This window comes from Eschrichtius robustus, chromosome 2, assembly GCF_028021215.1.
Source record: "Eschrichtius robustus isolate mEscRob2 chromosome 2, mEscRob2.pri, whole genome shotgun sequence".
Classification (NCBI taxonomy): domain Eukaryota; kingdom Metazoa; phylum Chordata; class Mammalia; order Artiodactyla; family Eschrichtiidae; genus Eschrichtius; species Eschrichtius robustus.
In genome coordinates, this window is record NC_090825.1 from 148592742 (window position 1) to 148602121 (window position 9380).

The following is a 9380-nucleotide window of genomic DNA, read 5'->3' on the forward strand; positions in this document are numbered from 1 at the left end:
GGCTGGAGAGGGGGGCAGTCAGAATTTGGTGAGGAAACGGCTCCAAAGTGGGGAAAGCCCTGGGAGGCCGGCCCACCTAGTCAGCTTGCTGTCTGGCCAAGCTTCCTGCACCACCTCAAGGGTCTCCCCTGATTTCAGACATTAGTATTCACTCCACATACCATCACCGCCCCCCCTCACCACCCCGCTAAAGGAATTTTAAGAAATCCTCAAAAACTGGAGGAATTTTAATTACCCTTAATTAAGAGAAAACTTTCTAGAAGACCACTGTGATGGGTGACTCACTGCGACATGGGTGTCCCTGAGCTGCAGGAGGGTGGGGCTCAGCCTCGTGGCTCTGTGTCCCCAGCCCTTGGCTTTGGGACCCACACAGAGCAAAGGCCTGGCAGGTGCTTGTTGGGTGAAGGAGTAGGAACGGCTTCATTCAGAGAGTTCTCGTTCCTGCCTCATCCCCCCGGGGCGTGGAGTTGCAGACTGACATGGGGATTTGCAGGGAAGCAGGAGAGAGAGGTATCTAAGCACTGGGTCCTCAGGGTCAGGCCGAGCGAGGTCTGTGACTTCATAGCCAAGAGACCTTGAACAAGTCGCTTAACATCCTCAAGTGTGTCTCCTTATCTCTGACATGGGAATCACCATGGTGACCACGCAGAGGGAGGCTGTGAATTAAACAAAGGCCTGCATGTCTGCTTGCTGTATAGTCAGTGCTCAATAAAAAGAAAAACTTAACCAGGCCTAGACCCAGAGCCCAGCCCGAGATAGGGAGACTCTTCTCAAGAGCTTCTGCCTCATCATCCACGGATCTTGGGATTAGTCTCATTACTGGACAGGCCTGGCATCGAAGGGACCCCGGAAAGCTGGGCTGGTCCTTGCTGTTTAACTGAGCACGTGCATTCACTCAGTCAGTCTCTCATTCGTTCATACAAATATCAGTATTTATTGAGTGCCTTCTACATGCTGCCTTGTGCTGGGGTTTGGGCTAAAAGAGTGAGTGAAAGGTGGCCTGATCTCAGTTCTTGAAGCTCCTGAGCCAGCAAGAAACAAACAAGCAAAGTCAAGATCAAAATCATTTGGGGTCCAGATCAGTAGGTGGTCAGGGAAAGCTTCTCTTGCGAGCAGTATTTGAACCGAGATCTAAATAACAAGGAGCAGCCATGCTCGGGCTGGAGGGAAGAGGGACCTGGGAAGGAAGCAATAGTTCAAAGGCTTGGAGGTGGGGACAGGACTGGTTAGGGGGCAAGTGTGGCCAGGGTTGATGGAACAGCAGGATGGGGGTAGCAGATGGCTTCTGGGAAGCCCCGGGAGAGCTCATGTCATAGGAAGGCTGCCCGGAGGACTGGGGCTGGGCCCAGAGTCCAGAACATGTACTGAGGGTGGAGTGCTTTCACCAATGTCTCCCTGGAGGCCTGCTCTGGCCCCCTCTTTGCCCTACACCTGCTGTGACTCTGCACTAAAGGACAGATCATTCAGAATAGAGGCGTAGCTCCGCCATTATTATGTGTGGCCCACTTTCTCCCAGTGCCTGTCTCCCTGACCTTGGGGGGTCACGCCTGGGTGGAGGGGGTGAATATGCCTTCCTGTCTGCCACCAGGCCTTCCTGCTGCTCTTAGCGTGTGGAGCACACACTGGTGCTGGCCGCCAGGGGTGCAGGTAGTCCTGCTGGAATCGGAGGTACCCTTCCCCAGCTGGGTCCTGATTGGGGCAGTGGTCAAGTAAGCTCCACGGTGGGCCCATCCTCCAGGCCCCCAACCTGAGATCACTCCCATGACCAAGCCTTCCTTGGTCCCAGCTGTGCAAACAGAGGACCTGCAACCACCCTGGATGTCGGGTCTGGGGTCCCAACACACGTTGGCGTGACCAGCCAATTCACAAAGGGCTACCTGCTTGGGGTCAGGCACCAAAGACCCTCTGGTGATGTGGAGCCTGACGCTCTTCCTGTCAAAAGGAGCTAAGAGACATTTAACCCAGCCCCATTCATTCATTCGTTCATTCAATAAATGTTTGTTAAGTACCTACCATGTGCCATGCATTATATCAGTGCCATGTTATGTACTATACACGTGGTGAACAAAATACAAATGATTCTGGTCTTCACAGACATCAGTATTTTTAAGGGGGTGAAGGCACACAAAACCAGGAAACCTACAAATACGTAATTCTGAACACAGTAAGTGAGAGAAAACACAAGAGCAAGACATACAGCATATGTTACAGATCCAGTTTGGTCAAAACTGATCTAATGGTCCAGGTATGAAGGCTCAGGTAAGGTGCCAGCCACATATAAATACCCAGAATGCCCGTATCATCTGTGAAGTTCATTACTAATAATACTGCCAAAATGAATAAATACGAAAACCATGTTGTTGAGAAAGTCTGAAATGTGGTCAGTATTGAGACTAGCTGGCGAATCCTGATGTTAACGAAAGTGGTTAAATTTGACAATCATCGACTGTGTTCGTAAACTCAGAGATGGGAACCAGGTGAGAGGTTCATGGCGCATCTCCTGTGTCAGGCTCTGTGGGGGGCACTGGGGGTCCCCAGGATGTTAAATGTTAGCTAGAAGTAAAGTGCTCCTGCCTGCCTGCCCCTTGGAGCACCTCACGGGGCCTGCCCGCGCCGTGCCATGTGAGGCATGGCCAGGCTGCAAATTCCCGCTTGTCTGTTTTGTTTCGCTTCAAGATTTGACCTTGTTGCCAGATTTCTGTCGAGATTAACCTGACAGAGTTCCGAATGTACTTCATTCTACGGCGGGTTAGGTTTCCACAGTCGATGAAGTCAATTATGCCTACATCTCCGTGAAGCAGGCGCAGAAGGGGAGGTTTGCGTGGCAGAAAAATCTCTTTTTAGATTGGGCAGAATAGAATTCATGCTTGAGAAGAGTGCTATTTCTGTCTCTAGTCTCATTTTGTACCCATTTCAGTTTGAAGCTGTGTCCCATTCCAGTGCAAAACCTTCTTCCTCCTCCTCCTCCCACTCATCTCCTCCTCCTCCCCCACTCATCTCCCCCTCCTCCCCCCACTCATCTCCTCCCCCTCCTCCTCCCCATCTCTTCCCCATCTTCCTCCTCCCCCTCATCTCCTCCTCCTTCCCCCACTCATCTCCTCCCCCAACTCATCTCCTCCTCCTCCCCCCACTCATCTCCTCCCCTCCTCCTCCCCCACTCATCTCTTCCTGTTCCCCCCACTCATCTCCTCCCCCTCCTCCTCCTCCCCTCATGTCCTCCTCCTCCTCCTCCCCCCTCTCATCTCCTCCTCCTCCCCCCACTCATCTCCTCCTCCTCCTCCCCCCACTCATCTCCTCTTCCTCCCTCCACTCATCTCCTCCTCCCCCTCCTCTCCCCACTTATCTCCTCCTCCTCGCCCCACTCGTCTCCTCCTCTTCCCCCCACTCATCTCCTCCTCCTCCCCCCACTCATCTCCTCCCCTCCTCCTCCCCCACTCATCTCTTCTTGTTCCCCCCACTCATCTCCTCCCCCTCCTCCTCCTCCCCTCATCTCCTCCTCCTCCTCCTCCCCCCTCTCATCTCCTCCTCCTCCCCCCACTCATCTCCTCTTCCTCCCTCCACTCATCTCCTCCTCCCCCTCCTCTCCCCACTTATCTCCTCCTCCTCGCCCCACTCATCTCCTCCTCTTCCCCCCACTCATCTCCTCCTCCTCCCTCCACTCATCTCCTCCCACGCCTCCTCCTCTTTTTCCTCCTCCCTCCTCATCTTCTCTCCCCTCCTCCCCCTTATCTTTCTCCCCTTCCTCCACCTCTTCTCCCATACCCCCTTCTGCCTCCCTTCCCTCTCCTCCTTTTAAAATCAATCCACATTTATTTGGCTTTGATTTGGGGTATAGTTGCAATTAGGAGATTTAATGTTAGAGGAAAATCAGATAACCGTGGAGCTGCTGACCTAATTTATGGGAGTTCCTCTGTTTTTCTCTGTAAAATGGGAATGGTTCAATACCACATGTATTTGCGCATATATTTGTTTATGCCAGTTTTCTGGGTTCTGTGAGGAATAAAAAAAGGAATTAATAGGACAATATCCTCCCTCTTAATAACTTCCTATCTCAATGGGAACCTCCTATCTGATGGGGACTTTCTGTCTCAGGACACTCGAGACAGATCACAGTATGTACATAATTGAAAGACAGATCGAGAGGCACAGACATGAGATGCTAGCAGAGATCGGGGTCACTGTGGGCTGGAGGAAGGCTCTGTAGACAATGTGGTGCTTAAACTGAGTCCTGAAGTTGGAAGGATCTGGAATCGGAGGGCTAGGCACTCCTGATTCTGATGGAAGGAACAGGTATGGTCATAGAACCAACTTGTCTGTCCCTAGATTCCCTGTTCCTACACTGCGGGGACCTGCCTTCTTGTTTTCCTGCCCGTCTGCCCTGCACTGCAGTCCCCTACTCCCAAATCTTTTTGGTATCGGGCTTTCCTCTCCCCTTTCCTCTCACTGACAGTGACCAGCCCTGTCAGCTGTGCCCATTGTCCGGGAGAGGTTTCCCTCGGCTCTCCCAGGAGGAGCAGATGTCCTAGTACAACGGGAGCAATGAACGTGGCAGGAAGGGCTTGGGCTCTGAGCTCACACTGACTTGAGTCTGGATCCTGCTCTGACTGTGGACCTGGGCACGCCAGTTGACAAGTTGAGCCCCCCGATCCTCTCCTCTAACCTGAGGGTGATAATCCCCACCTCGCAAAGCTGTTTTCAGGAGGAAATAAGATAATGCATGGGTCTGGTGCAGGTGAAGACTCTCCCAAAATACTAGTTCCAACTTTTCCCCAGTTCATTTCAGCTAAGCGGGATGGATGGCAAAGAGAACCAGCCAGGGGGCCAGAGCGAAAGCCCTCACACCATGGAAGCTGATCACACTGGCCTTGGTTCCTGGTTCCTGGGTCAAGGAGAGGTATCTTTTGGATGAGTGACTTACCCAGAGCTGCACTTTCCTCCTCTGTCAAACAGAGGTATCCAGGGTCCCCCCAGGGCCGTGCTCAGCGTGAAACTAGACAATGCAGGTGAAGAGTTGCACCCAGTGGCTGGAGTATAGAAAGTGCTAGCTATGGTGACCGCGGCTGATCCAAGGCCTCAGAAATGGTACCCTCCATGGCATCGGGCAGAACTTTTGTACCAATCTTAGAAAGATGATGAAACGAGTTGGAAATGGCATCAGGTCTTTGCATGGAGTGGCTCACCATCTCTAATAACGGTATCTGCAGGCCGGAAGCATGTTTGGAAATAGGACTCGGGAGCCCGGATGTAACTGATTTGCTTGCGTTGCCCTTTGGAGCTCATGCACACATCCTGCCCTCCTCAGAATTCACACAATCCCAAGAGCTCATCATATCTGGAGAACAGAGTAACCAAACCTGAGGCAGCTCGCATTCTAGGGCGCTTTGTTCACTGACCTTAAAAACAAACCCAGCACGCTGACAACAACCCGCCAGCCTGCTTCAGGCGGGGCAGAGCCCAGGGACTAGAGAGTTCTCCTCACCTCTGATCAGAGTGACAGCAGCAGAGATCAAAGTTTAAGGCACTGATTATCTGTCTGGTTCGGGGTGCCCAGCGGGACTAAAGGGGCTTGGAGCCCAGAGAGGGTGGTTGGGTAGAACTGAAAAAGGAAGGCCGCTCAGCTGATAACAAAGCCAACCCCACTGAAGTTTTAATCAGGGCTCTGAGTGCCCCGGGCCTTCTCTGCGACTCGCCTGGAGGGCCTGGTTCAGTTATTTTCAGACTTCTCAGGTCCATGGAGGTTTGGCAGGCATGAGGAACAGAACAGAGGGACCCAACTGGAATAAGTCCCCAGGAATAGAACTGCTTGCAGGGAAATCAAAGTAATAAATATCTGGACATATTTGCATGCTTCTAGACCGGCTTAAAATGCATCATGTTACCGGAGCCTGCCCTTATGATGGGAAAGTGGGCCATGAAACTGATAAGAACAGGAAGGTGTTCACCCCCTCTCCCTCAATGATATTTGACAGCAATAATTATTATTATGATAACAACAGAAGCAACTTACACTGATTGAGTCCTTCCTATGTGCCAGGCAGTTTTCTAGGCACTTGACATACATTAATGCATTTAATCCTCACCACAACTCTATGAGGTAGGGTGCTAATATCGATTTTACAGAGGGGGAAACAGGAGGCTCAAAGAGCAAGTGCAAGAACCAAGAGATAATATTCTTAGACCAGTGTGGTCCCAGCCATCAAAGAGCCTGCAGTCCAGTGATGGGTCATTAGGTTTGAGGAGTGGATAAATGAATCAATCAGTAGCTGTAGGCAGACCATTATGCATGACGTGAACGCAAATAAGAGATGCAGACAATTAGAAAGGAGAGGTTGTCTGAGCCTGAAAAGATTGGTAGGATTCCAACAGTTGATCAAGATGGAAGGGGGAAGAAGGGACTTCTGGTGGAGGTCACTACTCAGGAAAAGCCCGAAGCAAGTCTGGACGAAAGGATCCTAGTGTGGCTGGACTTGGGATTCATAGAAGGCAGGGCTAGGAAAGGGAGGTGGAGCTGGATTGGGAGGCCTTGAATGCTGAGTGGAAGGGACTAGGTCTTTTTTGGTCAACTGTAGGGCACAACTGAAGTTTGGAGCCCTGGAGGCCCAGGGACACTGCTCTTCCTCTTGGCTTAGGGAAGGAAGTAGAAGGAACAAAGGTGACCTTTGGAGTCAGGCAGTCGGCTTTAATCTTGATCTTCCTCACACATTTGCTCTGTCGTCCTTGAGGAAGTTACCCAACTTCTCCAAGCAAAGCAGATACTTACCTGCATTTCAGAGGTTTTTGGAGACCATTAGATATGATAATGTATGTAAAGTGTAAGGTGTATAGTAGGTGTTCCATGATGGTGGCCAATATTATTTACTAATAATATGAACTCTCTTGTTTATTTTCTTTTTTGTACCTGTTTCCAAAAGCAGGTCTGCAGACTCCTAGGGATTCCCGCAGACACTTTTAGGGGGTTCTTGAGGTTAAAACTGTTCTCATAATAACTCTGGGACATTATTTACATTTTTCATCCTGTTGATATTTGGACTGGTGGTGAGTAAAACTGCTGGCATCTTAGTACAAATCAAGGAAGCAGCACCAAAGTGTACAAGGAATCATTGTGTCCTTCACTATCATACATATACCAGCTTCACTTAAGAATGTCCTAAATGAAGCAGTAAAATGATTAACTTTAGAAATCTCCTCCCTTGAGTACCTGTCTTTTTAATGATCTGTGTTTAGAAAAAAAAAAAAAAAAAGAAAGCTACATAGAAAGCACTTCTGCCGCATACCGAAGCACAATGGTTGAAGGTAAGGACGAGAAAAACACGTGTAATTGAATTGTCCACTGGATTGGTCACTTTTTTAATGGCACATCATTTTTACTTCAAAGAACAGCTGACACACCAGGGTTTTCAAATTTGGGCAGATATTTTCTCAAAAATGAACAAAGTGAGCCTATCACTTTAATGAAAGCAACAGGCAGTATTTGTCACCAGTGATAAAATTCAAGCTGTTAAGTGAAAATTAGAAGTTTGGAAAACTTTATCTGCCACTCTGAGCTTGACATCTTCTCATGAAACAGTCTCTGATGAGAACTATGGTGATACTAATGAATCTGAATTTTTGATGCTGTGTAATGTGTCAGTATTTGGACGATCTGCAAGGTCAGTGAAGCAATCCTTTTCAAATGAACAATGTTATAAAATGTTATAAAAAATCATGCCTGGGTAAAAGATCCATTCAAAGTCCAGGACAGACCAGTGGATTTTAATGTGACAGAGTAAAAGAGTTCATCAACGTGGTTCAGATCTTCCATTGCAACAACCCCTAACACTTGTCAAGTTTTGGTATAGTACCAAAGAATATCCATCATTATCTGAAAAGGCGATTAAAATACTTCTTCCTTTTCCAACTACATATCTGTGTGAGGCCAGGTTTTCTTTATACACTTAAACCAGAAAAAGATACTGCAACAAATCAATTGCAGAAGCAGATCTGAGAATCCGGTTGTCTTCCATTAAGCTGGACATTGAAGAGATTTACAAATATATGAAACAATGACATTTTTCTTAATGAAATGTCTTCTTTCTGTAAAATAGTTTAGTTTCATAAAATATGGTACATGTGAATATGTAATGGGTTTGTTATTATTTTAAATTTATTTTTTTTTTTTAGGTATATGGCAAAGTGATTCAGTTCATATATATGTGTTTTTTTTCAGATTGTTTTTCAGGTTATCACAAGGTATTGAATATAGTTCCCTGTGCAGTATAGTAAATCCTTGTTGCTTATCTATTTTATGTATAGTAGTAGTAGTAGTTTTATGTATAGTAGTAGTATCTGTTAATCCCACACTCCTAATTTATCCCTCCTCTCTTCCTTTCCCCTTTGGTAACCATGTTATTATTATTTTTAAACGAATGAATGAATGAATGAGTGAATGAATATTTGCATAATTCTTCAATTTTAGTTTCTTATATGAGAAATAGAAGCAAAAGTGCTTTGGGGTCCTCAATAACTGTTAAGTATGTAAAGACCGAAGATTTTTGAGAGGTGCTGCCTCATGGCCTGGCACATAGTAGGTACTCATTAAATAGGTGTGGAGTCCAGGCCTTTGGGCGTGATGGCAGGCCAGGCCGCCTGGTCCCCATGTCACTCTGTTTCTCTGTTCTTTGAAGGACAGTGTCTGAACTGCCTGGTCCTCCCTCCTGTGACTCTAAGCAGGGGCTGGACGTGGTGACCTTGGAGCTCCCTCAAACCAAGTTCCGCTGCCCAGTTTATGCTAAGTAGGATTACCCGTGAGCCCTCACATCCACATCCCGAATCGCCTCTGCAGACTGCAGGTTCTGATTCCATTTGTTTTCGGCCTTTATCGCTGGGTTTAGGCCAGATTGGGAAGCCTGCAGAGTTGCTGAGACAGTAATTTGCAATTAAATGTAAGGCATGTTAGGGGTCAGGCCTGAGGCAGATGTAGGCTATTTTTATAGATGGGCCACTTAAGAAGAGTAAAGGTGGACCACTTAGCACTAGGGCCTTCCTCAGCCTGGCTTGGGATACTGCCTTGTGCAGGAGGGGAAATGCTGATTCCGCTCTCCTTGCTCAAAGGCAGAAGGAGGTGGGGGAGCGGTGACTCTTCCCTGACACCCGGCCATCTAATCTCCTCCCTCCTTCTCTCCTTCTCTGGGCTGCTCCCCGTGGGCCTGAAAGAGAGCATCTTCCCCAGTGGCCTGAGCAGCTGCCCGTCATCAGAGTCAAGGCCATGATCCACTTGGGGAAACAGCAATGGGGCCTGGGAACAAAGCTAATTAGCTAATGTACTAAGACATATAAATAAAGAAATCCAACCACCTCCAAGGTTGGCTTGTGGAGGTTGAGGTGACCCTGGGGCTTCAGTG